We start from the raw sequence: 19,057 nt of genomic DNA, 5'->3' as shown, positions 1-19,057 counted from the left end.
CTTGGCATACCCTGACTGGCACCTCCACGAGCTGCAAGGATTTTCTGCTCATGCCATTACTTGTGATAGCCCCAGATTTGGGCTGACCCTGGCATAGGACAGCCTCAAGGGCACAGTACAGAGAAATGCTCAGAGCGTCTGATCTGCTCTGATGGGATGGGGTGAGATGGGATGGGATGGAGCCACACCAGCCATACATCCTGCAAAAATCCCAGCAGTAGGCAGTGAAGCATCATGCCCAGCAAGATGGGGCAAACTACCTGTGATCATCTCCATGCTGGTGTTGACACACACAGAGACCTGGTCCAGCATCCCCATCTGCAGGACTCAGGATCCCCCCCACAGGAGAGGGGCAAATTGGCTGTTTGGAAGCACCCCCCAAGTACATCCATGACAGCCCTGCCCCGACTATCACACCCCTCTCACGGCCCAGCACATCCATGAGAGCCCCCTGTGCCCCATGGCAGCCACCTCAGCATCCCGGCCACCTCACCCCTCCTGCAGTAAATTGCCGCCAGCATTTGCAGAGTTTCCAATCAGGAGGATACGGGCTGGGAAAGCAGGATCCCGGTGTGCAGCTGATTAGCATGGAAATGTATGCGGCTCACAAACAAACCGGGCCCGTTTAATTAGAGCGGCGCCTTTGATTCACTGCCAGCCTCCTGCATGCACCAGCCCCGGATTATTTTTAGGCAGTTTTACAAAACAAATGTATTTAATTAAGAAAGAGACCCCTGAGCAACCAGAGAGAGATGAGTCCTGCATAGCAGTGAGCAACGGGGCTGCCCTCTCCCCAGGGATGTGACAACTGGGCTTGCAGGGCCAGGCTGACTCTTGAGAGCTCACAGCACAGCCAAAAGCCCCCTGTACCTCCTTTCACAGGACTATAGAGCCTTCACCAAAAGCCAAAATGGTCCTGGTATCCACCCACCTTCTCATCATCCTTTGCTAGACCCTTACACAGACTCTGCTCCTCATCAGCCCCACACTTGGTACCACTGTGTGCTGAGGAGCCCAGAGGTGCTAAAGCCTCTGCCTGCCTTTCTTGCAGGGGTATCTTTCTGCCCAGGTCCAGGACCAAGTTTGGTCCTACTCCAAACAGATCAGAGGAGGTCAGGCTCCAGACACCTGTAGCATAGGGCCATGTGGCACCCCTGCCCAGTGGCATCCCTTGCTACTGGTACCCAGCATCCCCCCCAGCGCACAACCCTGCCTCCCCACATCTCCTCCCAGCTCTCAGTTCCTCCCCTACAAAGTCCTTCCCAAGCCAGCTCTGTGGGGGAGAGCAACAGGGAGCACCCCTTCCACTCCCCAGCAAGGCACCATCTCCCACCTCACTATGGCAAAGTGACAAACGCACCTTTCCAATCCTTTTATGGGCCACAGTTGCGGCACAGAATAATCGATACAGTTTTACCCTGGTTCTAAAATAGATCTATGGCTGGATGTTGCGCTGGCAGTAATTTTTAACTAGCGGGGTAATTTCCCCATTACATTATTGCACTGTGCAGTGCTGGGAAAGAGAAAGAGATGTATTAAAAAAACAACAGACATGAAGCACTTCCAGTTAATTTGAGGCTCCAGGAAGAACCTAAAAATACTCTCAGTAGTCAAACGGGGCTGGAACCCAGCCTGACACACATCAGGATGTTCTGATGGGGCCATGCACACACAAGAACCGTTCTCTCCCCCTGTTAAGGATAATCTGTGTTTGGGAATCAGGAAAATGAAACCTGGAAGACTTGGTAATCAAAATGTTTTCTGGTTGGCCAAAGTGCAGGGCACAGAGGGAGACTGTAAGTTAGCTCATGGTAGGAAAATGCATCCTAACACTCCTCTCCAGCATGAGATCACAGAACCAAAGAAAGGTTTGGGTGGAAGGAAGCTTATAGATCATCTGGTTCTAACACATCTTTTCCAGCTCCCTGGTTCCATTATACCAGGTTGCTCAAAGCCCCATCCAGCCTGGCTTGAACACTCCTGGGGATGTTCCCACCCCTTCCCACAACTTCCATGAGCAACCTGTGTCAGCAGATAGACCCCAGACTCCCCCCACATCAAGCAGGACCCAGCTGCCCAGAGCACCCACTGCTGTGCAGACAGAGGTGGGAACCCAGCACCAGGGCCTTTCCAGCAGGATTAGCCCAACACGAACCTATCCACCCCAGCCAGCCAGATAAAGATGGGCTGCTTGCACTATAGCATGGTGGAACAGCACAAGGAATGCACAAGGAGCCTCTCATCTCCTACAGAAACTGGAAGGGGTCACTTTCCTCCCCCTCCCTGGACCCGCGGGGTAGCTGGGAGCAGGGAAAGGGGGAGAGGATGCAGTTTAATCAGAGCAGACCCCCTCAGAAACACACTCCTTCCTGCCCACCCTGGCTGCCTTCCCACCCAGGGGAAAAGACATTTACCATAAATAAATAAATAAATAAATAAACATATTAACCTTTCTCCTCATCCTGATGCTGATATAATTACCCAATACTAATAATTACTCGCACTAATTTCTTGCTCAGGATTCCTGCCCTTGCTCCTGCCTGCCTCGGGCTGGCTTCAGGCAGCAACTCAGTGGTGGTGCCTCCTCCCAGGAGCCGCAGGAGCCCCAAGGGGCAACCGGCTCCCGGGGCTGTACTGAGGCACAGGAGCAGGAGTGAGGGTGGGCTTGAAGGGCTGCTGCCTTGTTAAGGACATGGGGAAGACCAGAGGCATGAAATGATAAACTCCCTGCCTGGGGGAATCATCTCAAAGCAAGCCCAGAGGCTGCTCTGCCAGAAACCCATGTGCACACCCTCCCCACCCAAACAACGAGCCCACCCCATGGGGCCAGCACCCAGCATAACTTCAGTCTAAGAGGGGTTTAAGACCTGCACCCCCAGAAGCTGAGAACCCTGTCAAAGGAAGGAAGGGAAAGGATGGGGTGCAACACTCCAACCCCTGGTGACCCAGGTGTAATGAGTGACTGCCCGCTGCACACCCCAGCTGAGCATATGCAAAGTCCTCTCCCAAGAGACCCAGAGAGGGCTCCTGGGGATGGCTTTGTCTTGCCTGGAGAAAGGAGTTTCCATCCCATACAAGGCTTTGGCGGAGGCAAACACTTTGCTAAGAAACAGCTCCTTTCTCCCCTGGGCTCCTTTCTCCCCTGGGCAAGGTGCCTTTCAGGCTAGTCTAGGTGAGGAGGCACTTCCCCACTGCCATAACCACTGCTGACCAGCCAGCCGCCGGGAGAAAAATCCCTCAACATCCCTAGGGCACCAGCAATGGGTACAAGGCAGAGAGGAGAATCTCCCCAGAGCCGACTTTTGGAAAGATGCAATGAGAGGAATGCAGGGCAGCAGCCATGGCCTGGCACCCACCCAGCGCTGGCAGCGTACCCAGAGGAGGACTGCACTAGAGGACAGGGCTTTACAGCTCAGTCTGGGCCAGGGACACCAGGTGGAGAGGGAGGAAGCACAGCCAGAGAGGGAAGGCAACTGCAGGCATGCCAAGGCTGCTTTTGGATTTAGCACATGCCAGCAGAGGTCTGAGCAGGGTCTGGGAGGTGTTTGGGTGGGCCACTGGCTCCCCAAAGGACCAAAACCACATTCCTGGGGGCCCACAGAGAAGGTCCCCAAGAGACCCAATCTGACAGGGAACACCCCTAAGCCCAGCTCCAGGAAGAGGGGGCTCTTCACTGCCCCACAGCCAGTCTTCCCATGGGCCCTCCCACCCCAGCCTTCCATCTCCCCACCTCCAGGCTCTCAAGCCTCCACCCTGGGTCCCCAGCGGTCCCCCGCAGACCCCTCCTCCGGGCAGGAGAAGTGCTCAGCCAGGCTTTGTACTCTTATCTGTGCAGGGCTGTGATTAATTCGCAGCGGCTGGCAGCAGCTACAAGAGGAGGGCGCTTTTGCCCGCCTGCCAAACTTCAAAGGCAGGGACTTATCTGCCTGAAACACTCTCTGCAGCCTTTTCACGGGGACCCTTTCCAGTTCCACGGGGCAAGCACGGTACTGACAGGCAACGCGAAAGAAAGGCTTATTTATGGGAGTGCATTTCAAAGCCTCCCCTCTTCCCTCTCAACACATGCTGAGGGAAGCAGAGTTCCCCAGCCCCAAGGATCTCCACTGGGGACAGAGATTAAACAGGCAGGGACAAGACACGGCTGCGAGGAGAGAATGCTGGAAAGAGGACCCTGCCCTAGCTGTGCCCATGTCCTGGTCCCCTCCTGCCCTGTCATCTTACCAGTGAGCAGCTCTGTAGCACATAGCTCAGCTGGGAGGAGGAAGATGCTTTGTCATGGGTGGAGGGCAGAGAGCAGCCCCAGGAGTGAAACCTTTCCCTCCCAAGGCCATTGGTGCTCACAGCTCAGGCACCATGGAGGCCCCAGGCTCCCACACCCAAATCAGCAGATGCACGTGTGCCCTCCCTGAGAGCAGGGCCGTGTGAACACCCCCAGCATTCTGCTTTGATTTTGGCACCGTCCACCCAAAAGGCATAGGATAGGCCAGATATAACCAGAAGAGGAGTGGGTCCTGGCAGAGCTGCTCCTGCAAAGCCATGGGGCCACCTCCCAGAGGCAACAGAGGGCCTATGCAGCCTGGCCACAGCGGGGCAGAGGTGACAGCTGCTGCACAGTGTCACAACACCATGCTGACAAGCCTACAGCTGGAAAAGGCACATCCCGTGGCCAGCCAGGGGGGCTCACAGGGAAAGGAATGGCCTTGGCGGGTCAGCCTGCACAGCCCCTCCTGGCAAATGGCTTGGGTTCACCCCAAGGCAGTAACACAGTGTGGGGACAGGAACACCACCTGCCCCTCCACATGCCTTTCCCCAGGACAAGCAGCTGCCACACACACACCCTTCTCCAGTTTCCAAAGAAAGGGAAAGGATTTAAATTAAATTCCTGGATCAGCTGCTCCAAGGAGACGCACTTTCTTCTTCCCTTCACCCAGAAAGGTACAACAAAAGGCAGGGACAGGAGCAGCTGCAGGGCCGTGGCATCATCTGTCCCATGGACACGGCCTTGGGAGCTGGGGGACACTGACATGCTGGGGGTCAAGAGCAGGGAAGTCAAGGCAGTGGCTCCTGCTCCCTCCCACTGTATTTCAGGTTACCAAACATCAGCATCCAGGGTGGTGAGGATTTGCCTCTGGCTTTGCTCAGATAACCAGGGAATTGCCATTAGGAGTGCCTAATGGCTTATGCCATTATGCTCATGCTTTACCAGGGCTAACCCTAGGGCTGCTCTGTGCCATGGGGCAGGAGCTGAACAGCCCGCAGAAGGGTACGGGCAGCCAGCAGCAGGACTGTGGGGATGCGTCTTGCAGGGGCTTGTCCCAGGGCTGATGACAGGATGGGCCCCACAGAAACATCCCAGCTATGCGGGGCAGGCTGGCAGCTGACACCCCGGGCTCCCCCAGCCGGCTGGCCAGCCACCTCCCCTGCCATCCTGCCAGCTGCCTGCGCAGGAATGCACCGGCATCAGACACACGCCCCCCGCCAGACGGGCAGGCAGCTGCGGGCTGCTCGGCTCTGGCAGAGCTGGCTTCTGTCCTCTCCACCTCCTCTGCAAGAGAAGGTTTCACTGACCGCTCACACAGGGCTGGGATGCTCCTGCCTCATCACTAACCTGCCCAGGAGCAAGGTAAGCTGCCCGATTCCATTCAGTGAAACCCATTCACTTGATGAAGATGAGTACAAGCTAGGCTTTTGTCCTGGGCCCAATATCACCCAGAGTTGGAGAATGTTGGGACTTTAATCATATTGGTACAATAAAGCAAAAAACAAGGAGATACTTAACCTAAATCAATGCTCAGATGCTCAGCAACAAATCCAGCACCTCACCGACGCTGGCAGATATGACACAGGTTCACCCAGCTGGTTTCAAAGCAACTGTGCTTATCAATGTTCCCTTTCAAAGCCAGTGTGTCACCCCCAGGCAGGATCCTGAGCCCAGCCATGTGGGCTGAGGACAGACACACTCACTGCATCTCTCTGGGAGGTAGGGTGGGAGCTGGGTGAAGCACTGGGGTTTGCCATAGGAAAGAGAAGAGAAAGAGGCAGGGCAGCAACCCAGCAGGCCCCCAAAATGTAGCAACACCTTCCCAAACTTCTCAACCGCCTTTTTCTTTCATTTAAACTCATTTCCATCTTTTCCTCTTGTTCAGCCACCCACACAAGTGGTGCTCCACCGTGCTAAGTGGGCTCAGCAGAGCCAGTTATACTGGCACCAGCCCACGCGGCACAGCATAGGACTGACCAGCTCCGCGCTCACCATCTGCAAACCTTCCCAAAACCTTCCTGACCAGGTCTGCCAGCATTGCTCCATCAGCAGGATGGGAAACACAGCCCAACACACTGTTCCAGCAATTCTGACAGAATTAAGACACTGTCAGAAAAATCCTCCCCGTCTTTCTGTACCAAAACTGAACTGCTGGAAAGAGGGAGCAAGTGCCAGGATAACGCACAGGAGAAGCACCTCTGGCAGAGTCAAACCCAGGTGTGGGAGGGACTGACGGATGGTGAAGTCACAATGAAGTGGTAGGAGGAATTGCAGGCTCCCACTGGGAGCCACACAATGTGTGATGAGTTAAGGCAGTTGCCCCACTTTCATCCCAAATAAAGTCCTAGGTCCCATCCCCATCCCTGCCAGCCCCCAGCCCCACACCCCACAGCAGCTCCGGCAGTCTTAAGCCATTGATTTCTCAGCTTTGCCCTTCAAAAAACCCTCTTGGCTCAGAGCCCAGTTCATATCGTCTAGTCACTCAGGAGCAAAATATCTCTATTATTATTGCAATTATTTCCCAATCAGCATCACTCAGGGCTGAGGCAGTCAGAGGGGCCCCCAACAAGCAAATCAATGGGCAGGCGCTGCCCTGGGGCTGCCAGGGACCAGGCAGGAGGCACTGGCAGCTGTTGAGTGGCACAAGGGAAGGGGGATGGGGGCCCCAGGGACCCCTCCATGTGATGCTATGACCTGGCAAGGTGGCAGTCTTTGCTGACCCTCAGCCAAGCAACAGTGATGGAACTTAACCTCTGCACGTAGCAGGCGTGCAGCCACCAAGCCTGCACGATCTGGATGCTGCTCCAGGGCTCTGCCTCCAAGGCTAAAGAGAACTGACAGGAATTCCAGGGTGTCCCTGGGGGCAGCATGGCAGCTGCCAGGGCATCAGCTCCCCTGGGAGGGAGGTACAGAGCATCTCAAAACTACACCTCCAGCAACACAGTGCCTGCTCCCATTCCAGCAAAAAAAAAAACAGTGAAACCCCAGCACCACATCCCACCAAAGAAATGTCCCTTGCAAGGGAGAGGAGCACAGGCAGGAAAGACAATCCTGCTTTTTCTCAAGCCTTGGGAAGAAAGGAAAGAGCTCTAGAGGTAGGAAAGCCCAGTAATAGGAGAAGGAATTTTAGCCTTGCAAAATGGAAGGTAAAGGCAGGAAGAGCACAAAGCAAAATGCAACAGGGATCTCCTCTCTGCATCTCACTGTTCTCCATGTAAAAATAAAGCCCTGGGTGACAGCAGTGAAGGGCAGAGCACATCATAGAAATACCGGATTATTTTTTCTCCTGTTCATTAATTACTGTAGGCATCCCAAGAGTCTCAGCAGGCCCCAGGCATGAAAGGCATGAATGAAGCCATGGCAATGTGTCACCCTCACAGCTCCCACAGGATTCAGGCTGCACGTGACCAGCCTGGGGCGAGTTAATACCTAAACCTTCCAGAGAAGGCCCTGGGGAGAAAGCTTTCACCTGAAGGACTCAATACTGAGTTTTCAAGACAAAAGCCATCTCTTCCATTGCCAAGGCACTGGCTCCTCCAGAGATCACATGGGGACCAGCCCAAACCCTTGGCTGCTGATCCCCTTTGACATCACAGCAAGCAGAGCAGACCCACAGCCACCATCCCAAGCCTCTCCATAGATTAGAAATTGCTATTTATTCTGCAAATCAAAATTATTTACCTCTTAATGATGTTGCTCAGCTCAACAGGGCAACATAAACTTTCTTTCCTGAGCTTCTGTCAGCTTCTGCCCAGATATGCAACCAGACCAAGATAACCCCAACATGAATGCGAAAGGCTTGTCCCACCACCCTCACCATCCTGCCCACCTGGGACATGGAGCAATGATCAGGCAAAGTCTCTGCCTGTGGCCAGGGGCTCAAAGCCTTGCTGCCTGAGAACAGGAACGGGGACCACCCCATTTTCAGGGAAAAAAGGCAGGGAGGGAGTAACAGGCCTTCACCAGGGACATGTCAGGGAGGAAGTATGAGTTCTCAGAGCTGCAGTACAGCTGGAGATCAGCTGGATCCCTCCTCCCCTCTAGGCTCCAGGAAAATAGCTTCTTCCTTCCTGGTCCCTAAACACCACAGCAGCGAGAAAGAGATGCCTGAGGACTAGCCAGGGGCTGCTGGCCTTGCAAACAGAGGAGCCAGTGGCAGGAAAAGCCCACAGACTGGAAGCAGTAGAGGGACATACTCCAAAGGATGGTCTGTTTCAGGGTACTCCCCCTGGTCAGCTTCCCTCCCACCCCAGCAGCCCCACACACACATTCAGCACCAGACAACCCCTATTTCAGTGGGGCTGCCTGCACAGGCACGAGGGCTCATATCTGCATTTACCCATCCATCAGACTCCAACACCTTCTGCAGCCCCATCTCGGCCCCCCACTCATTCAGCTCCAAACACATAAGCGCACCAGCCAGTATTCCCACAGCATGAGAGCCAAAAGCCATTTCCTGCAGCCAGGTAAATATTATAGGTTCCTATAATAGGAACAAAATCCACTGCACATTCACCTCCACACAGAGAGAAGGACAACACTGATGGCATGAGGGGTTCAACTTCACCCATTTAACACCAGCTTTGATCCCTTCTTACCCATCAGTCCTCTTTTTACTGCAGCTCTGGGCTGTCCTAGTGTTTTATCTCCATGGACAAATCACACCAGACTGCCCAGGAAAAGCTGATAAGCAATAAACAATCAGGGTCTAAATATCACAGGGCACAGTGACATTACATATTAGGAGCCAGCACAGGCAGCAGGACTGGGCATGCAGAATCTCTTACAGATTCAATGACAAAATCATACATTACATGATGGACCCCATGTGAATGCAACCCCTGCCATCAGGAGAAGACAGAAAGTTACAGCCACACGTTTTTTTAACCTTTTGTGATCAACAGCTCCACTATCAACATGGCATGATCAAAACTCCAGGTCTTGCCTTTCCTCATAAAACAGTCCCTGCTCCAAACACAAACACTTTCAGGATTAGAGAAGAAATCCTCCGACATTCCATGGCCAGTGATCCTGGTGATAACAGCCAGCTAAGCCTGGCTTCACACTAAGTACACCAGAGTGCCTGCAAATATTTTGCTTGCAATAGACTTAGACCCTTTTACTCCAGCTTGAGCTCTTGAAGCTAAATTCCTGGTCCTCCTCTTTGTTCACATTTTAAAATTTCATTCCCATACTCTAAACTTCTGCCCCTCCTACAGCATTTCCAATGCAGAGAGCCACATCCCTGGCTACACTAGACCCTTCTATACATTTCCAGAAAGCCAAGGGAAAACTATGGGGCCATGGCTCCCCACCATGCAGAACTCAGAGCAAAGAAAACTACTTGTCTGCAGTGGGCTCCCTGTTCAAAACCAGGATGGAAATTAGGCCCTTCAGTCTGTGCATCAGAGCAATTTCGAATGAGAGACTGAGAAGATTTAAATATAGAGATTGCTTTCCCTAAGGATGCTGCTCAAGATATTTAAGAGCTCAGGTTTTACACAGCATGGATTTCCTTTGGAACTGATGCAGAACTCCCTGCTCTGCCTCTGCAGGCAGCAATCCCTTCTGCAGGCTCTCAGGGAGCACAGGGTCCTGTTGGCCAACACAGAGCCCATCACTGACCACAGGGTGGTGTGGCCAGTGGGGTGCAGAGGGGCTGGACCCCACCCTGAGCTTTCCAGGTGTGATAGCACTCAGCCACAAATCATCATGACCTCAGCTCTTGCAGGTCTGTGCAATGGGAAATGAAGAGTCTGGCTGTCTCCTTAACAAATTCCTCCTGTGAATGCAGGGCTGCTCTTTGAAAGCCCAGCTCTTGGTAAGACCAGACCAGAACCACATGCCACATTCAAAACTAAGTTCTCAGAAGATCTTCAAGGAACACCTCCCACCCTCTCCACCATTCCCAGGGGATCTCAAGTGGAGGTACTACCCACCAGGACTTGCCAGCACCTTGGCCATGGAGCATTCCCACACAGGAATGCAGCTGACACTTGGCAGCCTGGAGAGAACTGGGCTGGAGTCAATAGCTGGACCTTACCAGCCTGGTGCTGGAGGGAAAGGAGATGGGGACAGGCAGACAGCGCCCAGATAAACAGCTTTATGGCGAGATGCAACCCTGGCAGACACCCATCACATGCCTGAATATCTGTAAATGGAGGCCATGGGGTGGGAAATGATGTTAATTAAAGTTTTAATTACTGTAACCAAACAAGTAGTATAATTACTTTATTCTCACAGAGACTTCAAACTGATTAAGGACCACGTGCACAATCTTCGGGTTGATGCAGTTTTTAATTAAACGTGCCATTGAAGATGGTGAGGGGTGGGCAGGACGATGGCTCAGCCCTTCCTGGACCTCCAGGGACCTCATGTGAGGAGGGAGCCCAGGCTGGCAGAGACACGTGGGTCAGCAGCAGACAGTGCCAAAGGCAGCTGCTCTGGGAAGACTGAAGCTGCAGGGTTCACACCTTGCAGGCATAGCTCCTCTCCTACACATCAGCCCTCAGCTTCACATTCCCCCAAAACATCTACCTTTACAAACATTTCCAAAACAGCCCCACAAGGGCACTGAAAATATTAATAAACTGGTGCTGCCAACTGGAGGGAATGATTAAAAAACAATTTTGCAAAGGTATCTTTTTCAAATAATAATAATACTAAAAGACAAAGCAGTAGAAATTAAATTCCCAGTCCCCTACCTCAAATAAATAGTATCAGAATTTGAAATGAGACATAATTACCCCAGCAAGGTTAAAGCCGCTAATGCACACGGAATACAGAATCACCATCCATCATAATCATATCTCATATCGCAGCCATTATTTATAATTAGGAGGCACAGTTTAAAAAACACATAAAGACGCCCATGCAATGCAGTAATTCTTCTGTTATTGCTCCTGGAGGGCCAATCCTGCTCCGATTTGTGGAGTCCAGAATCAGGCAAAAGTAATTCCCTAAAAGTCATTTCCAAAAATCTCCTCTCATGGAAGGGGAACCCACCTCAGCCCAACCACAAGCCATGCTGGCAGCAGTAGGGCACATCCAAGCTGCACTGGGTTCCTCCCAGCCATTTCAAACCAAAGTGGGCTCACAAAGCATCCAGACAAGGATTTACGATTTTTTCCCCGAATGCCAGTGTGGGAAGAGTGGAGCTGAGCAGACAGCAGAGCCACAGCCTGGCTCAGCAAGGCAGGGACATGCAGACCTGGTGGGCTTTGCTTGGGCTTTCTGCTCAGCTAGGTGGTTGGGGTTTTTTTACCTATTTTCAAAACCACAGAACAAGTTATAGCAAGAGCTGGGAAAACCAAAAGCTAACCCTAGAGCTGCTGAAAGCTGCCCTCCTTTGAAGTGTGGGCTTTGCAGTCTGCCCCCATGCCCCAGTGAAATATTAACAAGCTTCCGGTGAAGCAGGAGGAAATTACACTTAATATATTCTGGGGAAGTCCGCAGACAGCCGTGCCTAAGCAGCAGAGCCTGGCTCTAGAGGGACCTGCCTCCAAATCCCCTCTCCTGCCAGCAGCAAGGAGCAGCCAGTCTGCAGCCCTGCAGGGACATGCAGCAGCTCCATCACACACACAGGTGCTGAGCAAAGCCTTGCTCAGAAAAGCACAAAGCCCTTGCTCAGAAAAGCACAAACCCATGGACATGGTGGGGTACACAGCTGGTTCTGAGCCCCAGGAGTCTGGGAGAAGTGGATTTACACCCTTTGATGACAAAATAGAAAGCAACAGTGGTTGGGCACAGTGTCCTGGGGACATAGAGCCGTGATGGCAGAGGTGACAGCAAAAGCACAGGTATAAGGACACAGGAATAAAAGATGCATGAGCATATGTGTGTAAATCTAAGGTGCAGTGTTTTTGTGGATGGAAAAGCAAGCTGGGATAAGGACAGGGAAAAGCTGAGGCACAAGTCTCAGGCTCAAGCAGCCCCAAGGAGCTCAACCCCCAGCAAGCCAAAGCCAGCTCGCCCCACCAGTCTCATGACTCTTACTCACAACAGAGCTGCACTTTCTCAGAAGTTTCATTAAGCTGTAAAACAAGAAAAAAAATAACAGGGAAGGAAAAAAAAAGAAAACCAGCTCGCAGATGCACATACAAACACACACCCCCCAGAACCCAGGAAACACTTTTCAAATTAAAGTTGCTGTAGAGAGCAAAACCTCAGCAAAGTTTTCAGCCCAGATCCCATTACAGGGGGTGCTGTGTTTCTGCAGCACAAGAGGATCAGAGGCACAGGGAGTAGCTGGAAGGAGGACACAGTCAGAAAGAGGGGCTCTGTGCAGAGCAGCACTGCCCCACTATCAATGAGGGGAGAATAACCCTTTTTGGGGTTCAGACACCGTGCCCACCTTGCCATCAGCTCTCTGGGGCACACTGTCTTCTTGCACGGTGAGTACCAGCCTATGCACCTCACCACAAGGACTGACCTCCAGGGCTGCACGCAGGGGACACAGGGCACTTCTTGGGCCTGCCCTGAGCATTTTCCAGCTCCTCCTCTATTTCAGACAGCCAGTGTACCTCCCAGCATGCCAAGGACCTGCAGGCTTGCAGGAATCAATAAGTCTGGGGAAGACCACTTTGGGAATGCCAGAAAGGGGATACTTCCCACAAGACTATGGAGAAGGAATACTGATAAGCCAAAGCTTCCCCGAGCCCTAAATGGTCATCAGCAGAGCACCAGGCTCTGTGTAACATCCTTCAGCCATTTCAGCCCTGATAGCACACACCAGAAGGACTTTTAACATCAGTGGAGCCTGAGTTTACTGCAAGCAAAAGCAGCAGAGGAAGGAGGAGGTGCTTTGCAGGCTTGGGCAGAGGATCACTATTTGCCCGTCCAAGTGCTGAAAACTAATCCCCTCCTTCCCCCTTTCTATCCCATTGAAAACTTGACAGAACCTCCTAGCGTTCTGCAGTTGAAATTGGCAGGTCTTAAATTAATTGACTGCAATTTTACACAACAACATGTTTAGCTGTGAGCTGACCCGCAGCCCACTTGGCTCGCCACCGCTCCCCAGACACTTTTCAAGCAGCCTCCAAAACTTCATAACACATCGAAGGCGAGGCGAGCAGGCTGCCAACGTGACCCTCTCCTTGCCAAAAGCCAGCCCTGCCTCCCCTCGCCCCCACCCCGACCCTGCTCCAGCTCCTCCGGTGTTTTCTCCCACTCTTGTTAATGGCTCGTTAAATTATTCTTGTCATCTCCGAGGATTTTTGCTCCTCCAAACGCTGAGGAGCACAGGGCAGGCTGGGTTACGGGCCCGCTGCTTTACCATGGAAACAGCAGCCATGGGACCAATGCAGGCAACAGGAGTGAGAAAAGTCAGGGTGGTTTTTTTATTTCAATCCACCCTGACGTATTCCTGTTCTCCTTCTGCTTAATACCCCGAAGGACAATACCCAAAGCTAAAGATGATGATGCACTGGCAGATTTGTGATATCCCCACCCAGGACTGAGTACTTGGGGTAATGCAAAAATACACAACCCCAGCACCCAGGAACAAGAAGATGCCTGCAACCCACCTCCCACCCACCCAAAAAACCACCCTGCCCCTCTTAGGAGAGGGTCTGGGGGGGCACCATCCCTCATGTGCAGCCTGCCTGTAACCGAGCCCCCAGAATTCGGGGCTGGTCCTGGCTCGAGGTCTCCCAGCCTTTCTGCCAGCTCCTGCGAGATGCTGCGGCTGCCTCAGCCAAGCACCCCGGTGATGAGTCAGCCCCAGCTCCCAACCCGAATGCAATCCCATCCCCAGTGCCGGGCAGGCAGCTTTCCAGGGCATGTCCACAACATGAAAGGCACGCTCTCGCCGCACTGCTGGGTCGAGAGCTGGAGGAGGAGAAGAGAGCATTGCTCCGGCTCTGCCGAGGACTTGGGTCGAGCAGCTGACGCTCTGCAAAAGCCAAACTGAGGGTGGGTTGTTTGTGTGATTTCATTGCTTGAACAAACAGAAACATCCTGTATGTGATTAAGAGCCTTTATGAAAAACACACCAGCACTGAACCCCACAGCTGGGACCAAAGGTACGGCTGTGGCTGGAAGGCAGCACGCAGCAGGGCTCGGCCGCTCTGGGGTGAGCAGAGCTCCCTGGCAGGTTCACACAGCCACAGCACCCCAGGGATGTTTCAGACCATGCACAGAAACAGACATCCCCACTAGGAAATCACCTCCCCCATAAAATGTCAGTTTTTCCATGCCAACCTCCCCATGCTCTAGGGAGCAAGAGACACAGCGGGGTTACCGACAGCCCACAAGCTGCAGGCCATGGCTGCTCCAGGAGAGGCAGCCAAGGCTCTAACATCACTCTGAAGCTTTAATTCTTTCCTTTATCACCTTCTGCCCTAGGATATCAAAGCACTCTACACGTCTCAGGATTGTTCCTCCTTTTGGCTGCAGGCATCACCACCCACAGCTGGCACAGAGAAGAACCGGACAATGTAGGCAGGAGAAGGGAACTGACCACATCCACCACCTCCTCCCTCCCCCTCACCCCGCCCCAAAAAAGGGAGAACTCCAGCTCCTGCCAAAAACCAGGACTTGCCTGGACTTGTGCAGCCATCACCTCCACAGCCCCTGCCCTCCACTCCAACAGAGCTGCCTCCAGGGAGCCACGCCAGGAAAACACATGCTTTTGTTTAAGGAGCACAGGCTGAGCAGGGAAAAAAGCACTTAAAGTTACACACTCACACACCAAAAAGGAAAAAAAAAAAAAAAAATAAGAAAATTGAAGTTTTGTAGTTGTTTCTCTCTGGCAAGATTCAAAATAGGGTAAGGCTTTTGTTTTGCTGGGAGGCTTTAAAAAAAGTGTATTTTATCCAAATCATCCTTGAAACATTCTTGACATTTATTACCAGAAACTTTTCCTCCAATTAATTGCCTCTACACAACTATCATTTTCCTGATGAAAAACAACACCAGAAACTCGCAAGCTATTTAAAAAACATTTGCTCTCTCTCCGTTTCTCCCTGGTCTTGAGCATAAACAGAATTCAGGAGGTTAGAGGGGTCAAAAACAACAGTTTTGACTCAACAGCTTTGACCAGTGTGAGCTACCACCCATGGCAGGGACACTAAGGGCAAGACCTAGATCTCAGTAGATACTGCAAAATTACCTCTGGTCCTCAGGTATGAGGTGTCACCTCTGGCTCCAACTCAGAAATGCACAGTGAGCCAAGTCTCAGCTGAAAAACCATGTATTTGGAGATTTGGGCTGTGTTTCTAGCCATGCCTTTCATAGCACAGTGGTGAGGATGCTCACACAAGTGTGACAGCACATGAAAGGGGGAACCAAGCCAAGCAGAGGTGAGTAGAGATTCTTCCATCAACAGCCACCCAGGCAGATAAGGTCTCAGGGAGTACCAGAGCTGTTTGGATGCTCTTTATCACTTCCACTTCCGAAATAAAGCCCAGTCTCATCTCAGTATCCCAGGAGGGCAGGCAATGGGCAAAACAACCTCAACTGCATGAGGGGTGAAAGGATGAGGCTGCAGAAGGGAAGACAAGTCGTGATGGACTCCATGAAGGGAGGGACAGAGATGTGCTCTGCCTCTGGGACAAATGGCTAAAGAGCAGGGGGACATGCTCAAGGCACGAGGAGCAACACATCCAGCAGGGACCACAGGTGGTGGATGCCAACCCAGGCTGTGCCAGCCCTGCCACAGCCTCCAGCCAGAAATGCTGATGCTGCCGTACAACCAGGTTACCACAATTTAAGGAGCACACCTGCAAATGGGCAGCAGCACCACATCACCACATGGTGTGCCCTTAGCCACCAAGGTGAGCCACACTCTGAAGCTCGGAGCAAGCACATTTACCCCTCCCCATTCCCTGCTCCTCCATCCCCATGCCAAAGGCAGCAATTTTTTTGCCCTCTCTTAAAATAAGAAGCCACTGGAGGAAGAAGCCAAAGCTCACACATCCTGCACCAAAGCTGACTCATCCCCCTGGGAGAGTCCAGGAATCTCATTCCCAGGTTACGTGCTCCAGCCACAAGCTCACACTTTCCCACTGGCGGATTCGAGGAGGGAAAGAGGCAGGAAGGAAACTCCCAGCTGAGACAGGGAGTGTTTATCTCACCTACTAGAAACACATATTTAATTTTAAACGTTGAGCGTAAAAACAAGATCCCTTGAGGCTCACGAACATACCAGAAAGAGAAGGAGAGCAACATGGAGTAATCCTGGAGAAAGAAAGGGAGAATTCAGTTTGGGAAGTTCCCATCCCTCACACAGGGTGGGGATCAGCTGGCACAAGCCATGCATGCAAGATGCAGTTTTCAGAGGTTTGGGTCTTTTTAAAGGACTCTGCTTAGCTCTCAAATAAACCATCACAGGCATCACCCTCCCCCAGGAAACCAGGGGTGGTGGCAGTAAGCCCAACCCAATCCAGTGTTTGCATCCAGGGGGGCAGAGGCTGCTCCCTTCCCTCTGCTAAGGAAGCTGTCAGGACTAGATGCCTCCAAGGTCCCACATCCCACCATCCTCACCAGGAATGCTGAGCATTTCTGTGTGGCTGTCACCAAGACACCCACTTTCCTTAGCTAATTACAGATGCAGTCACCCTGGCCAAGACACAGACCTATTTCTGGAAACTTTCAAAGAAAAATAAATACATATGCAGAAAGAGAGAGACACACATGCGTGCACACATCAAACTGCATCATATTTTCCTCCATTAATTTTTTCAGTTGCATTCTGCTCAACAACTACCAATTAATTTTTGATGGAAAGCAAAAATTCAAGAGAACAGCCAGGCACTGACCCAGCCTCCAAGATCAGCAGGACTGCAAACTGCTCTACAGACCTCAAGCTTGCCCACAAGCACCTCTGCTGAGCCCAACATCCATCCTCAAAAGGATTTGGCTGTCTTTCAGTAAAAATTTAGCTTTAAGTCCTGCTTGGGAGGAGTATCAGCAGTGACATGAGTTTAGTGGAGCTCAGGTTTTGATTGGGGTTGCTGCTGGGAGGGTTGGGAGGATACAGAAGGGACAAGGGAGGACTGAAGGTGAGAAAAGCCCTGCTGGATACATATGGATACTGTGTCCTTCAAGGTGAGAAGCATGACATGAGGTTTTCCAAGGAAGTGACATCCCTGTGTCTCCAGCTCCCTCCTCCCTGAGCTCCACCAAAGAAGAGCCACAACAAAATCTCATGTACGTTTAACACCATCCCTTCACCCGTCCCTAGTCCAGCTCCCACTGCCACAGCTCCAGGGGTCCATCATATCCAGCAAGGACTACAAGTTGTCCCTAGAAATGCAAGGAAAGCCCTTACCTCGGGGCTGCCTGCCCACGGAGCAGCATTACCAGCATTAAGCCTCCAGCTACAGCAGCGCCAGGTTTGCTCTGTGGATGCTGGCACATAATTAAGATCTACAGGGCTCTGTCAGTCAAGGGGAGAAAGAAATGGCAGGGAACCCTCTCCTGGGACACAGCAGAAGCCCATGCATTGCTGGTGCCAGGATGCCCAAGGGATGCTGGTGGGATAGCACAAATCCAATCCACCCCTGGAGCAAGCAGCCAGTCTCTCCACCCTCCAAACTGCCTCTTCTCACCTGCTTTATGAACTGCAAACACCCTCCCCCCTCCCCAAGGCCAAGCCTATGCTCTCACAGTGCAGTATAATTCCTAATCCTTGCTCCAGAGGGAACAGCTTCTCAATAACCCATGGGATACTGCATCCCAGGGCGGCTCTGGAGGGAAGAGCCAGCACCGCATGCATGGGAGATGGGGTGCTACAGAGCTTGAGGCTTCAATCTGGCCCACTAAGAAGGCCGGGGGCAAAGAACCTTTCCAGGACTCCAGACACAGGGAGGAAAAGTCCAATCAAACCAGAGGCTGCAGAGGACAGGTCCCCTACTGCTCCGAAACATTCTCATCAACCCTTCCCTTCAGGCCAAACCACAGAACTTGGACCCACCAGCTCCCAGCCCACACTGCAGAGGCATCAGGGAGCAGCCTGGGAAAGCTGCACCACAAGAGCACACACAGCCTGGAGGGCAGTGGGACAGCCCTCCTCTTTTACCCTGGAGCACCGACCTTTCCCAGTCTGTTCCCAAAGAGAGAGCAGGGTGGAGCGGCATCCCCACTACTCCAGAGCCACGCACAGCCACGCTAGTGCACAAATTGCTTCATTAAGTGTCATCGCATTAAGCCAGTTTCATGAATTTAACATTGTCCCCGGACTACTGTTTGCCTGAAAATTAAATTATAGCAACATTTGTTGTTTCAACGAGTCTGTCTGTCAGGGACCGGGCTGGAGGAGGAGATGCAGGCACAGGCATGGGATTAAACCCCAGCAGTCAGGCTCCTGTGGACATGTGGCTTCAGTGAAGATGGACAACACCGCCACAGCTTCCTTCATGGGGGTGGGAGAAGGGAAGAATCAAGCTCACATGTTATTTCAACAACAGCCAACCGTGCCAGATGTGGAGACATGAGCCAAGCTGCCTGGAAAGGGAAACTATCTCTGTTTTGGTGCAAATAAAGGCTCTGATCAGCCCCAGCAGCCACTGGCCAGCACAGAAAAGCATCACCCTGTATCTCTCAAGGCACCATGGACCCTGGCTGCCTCCACAAGAGGAGCTCAAGTTGCCAGTCCAGGGCTTCTTTGATCTCTCCAGATTACAAAGCTTTGCCGCATACAGGAACACTCTGAGAAATTTCTCATTTATTCTTCCTTTTCCCTAGAGCAGCTCCTCTCTGCAGTATCAGAGAAACAAAGGTGACAACCTTTCGCTTGGTAAAGAAAATCACCAAACGAAGCGGACTATAAATAGGACCCAAAACTGACCTGCATCC

At 52.3% G+C, this 19,057-nt stretch overlaps 1 protein-coding gene across 4 annotated transcripts in view; it reads right to left on the bottom strand.

Moving 5' to 3' along the window:
• PLXNA1 (plexin A1) overlaps positions 1-19,057 on the bottom strand; it is a 115,570-nt gene that overhangs the window by 67,144 nt on the left and 29,369 nt on the right. The window lies entirely within an intron of this gene.

Source organism: Pseudopodoces humilis, chromosome 13 (genome assembly GCF_049639895.1).
Source record: "Pseudopodoces humilis isolate 2021_Gansu_Grassland_sample_001 chromosome 13, ASM4963989v1, whole genome shotgun sequence".
Classification (NCBI taxonomy): Eukaryota; Metazoa; Chordata; class Aves; order Passeriformes; family Paridae; genus Pseudopodoces; species Pseudopodoces humilis.
The sequence above is the reverse complement of the archived record's forward strand: the minus strand, read 5'-3'. Positions and strand labels throughout refer to the sequence as shown.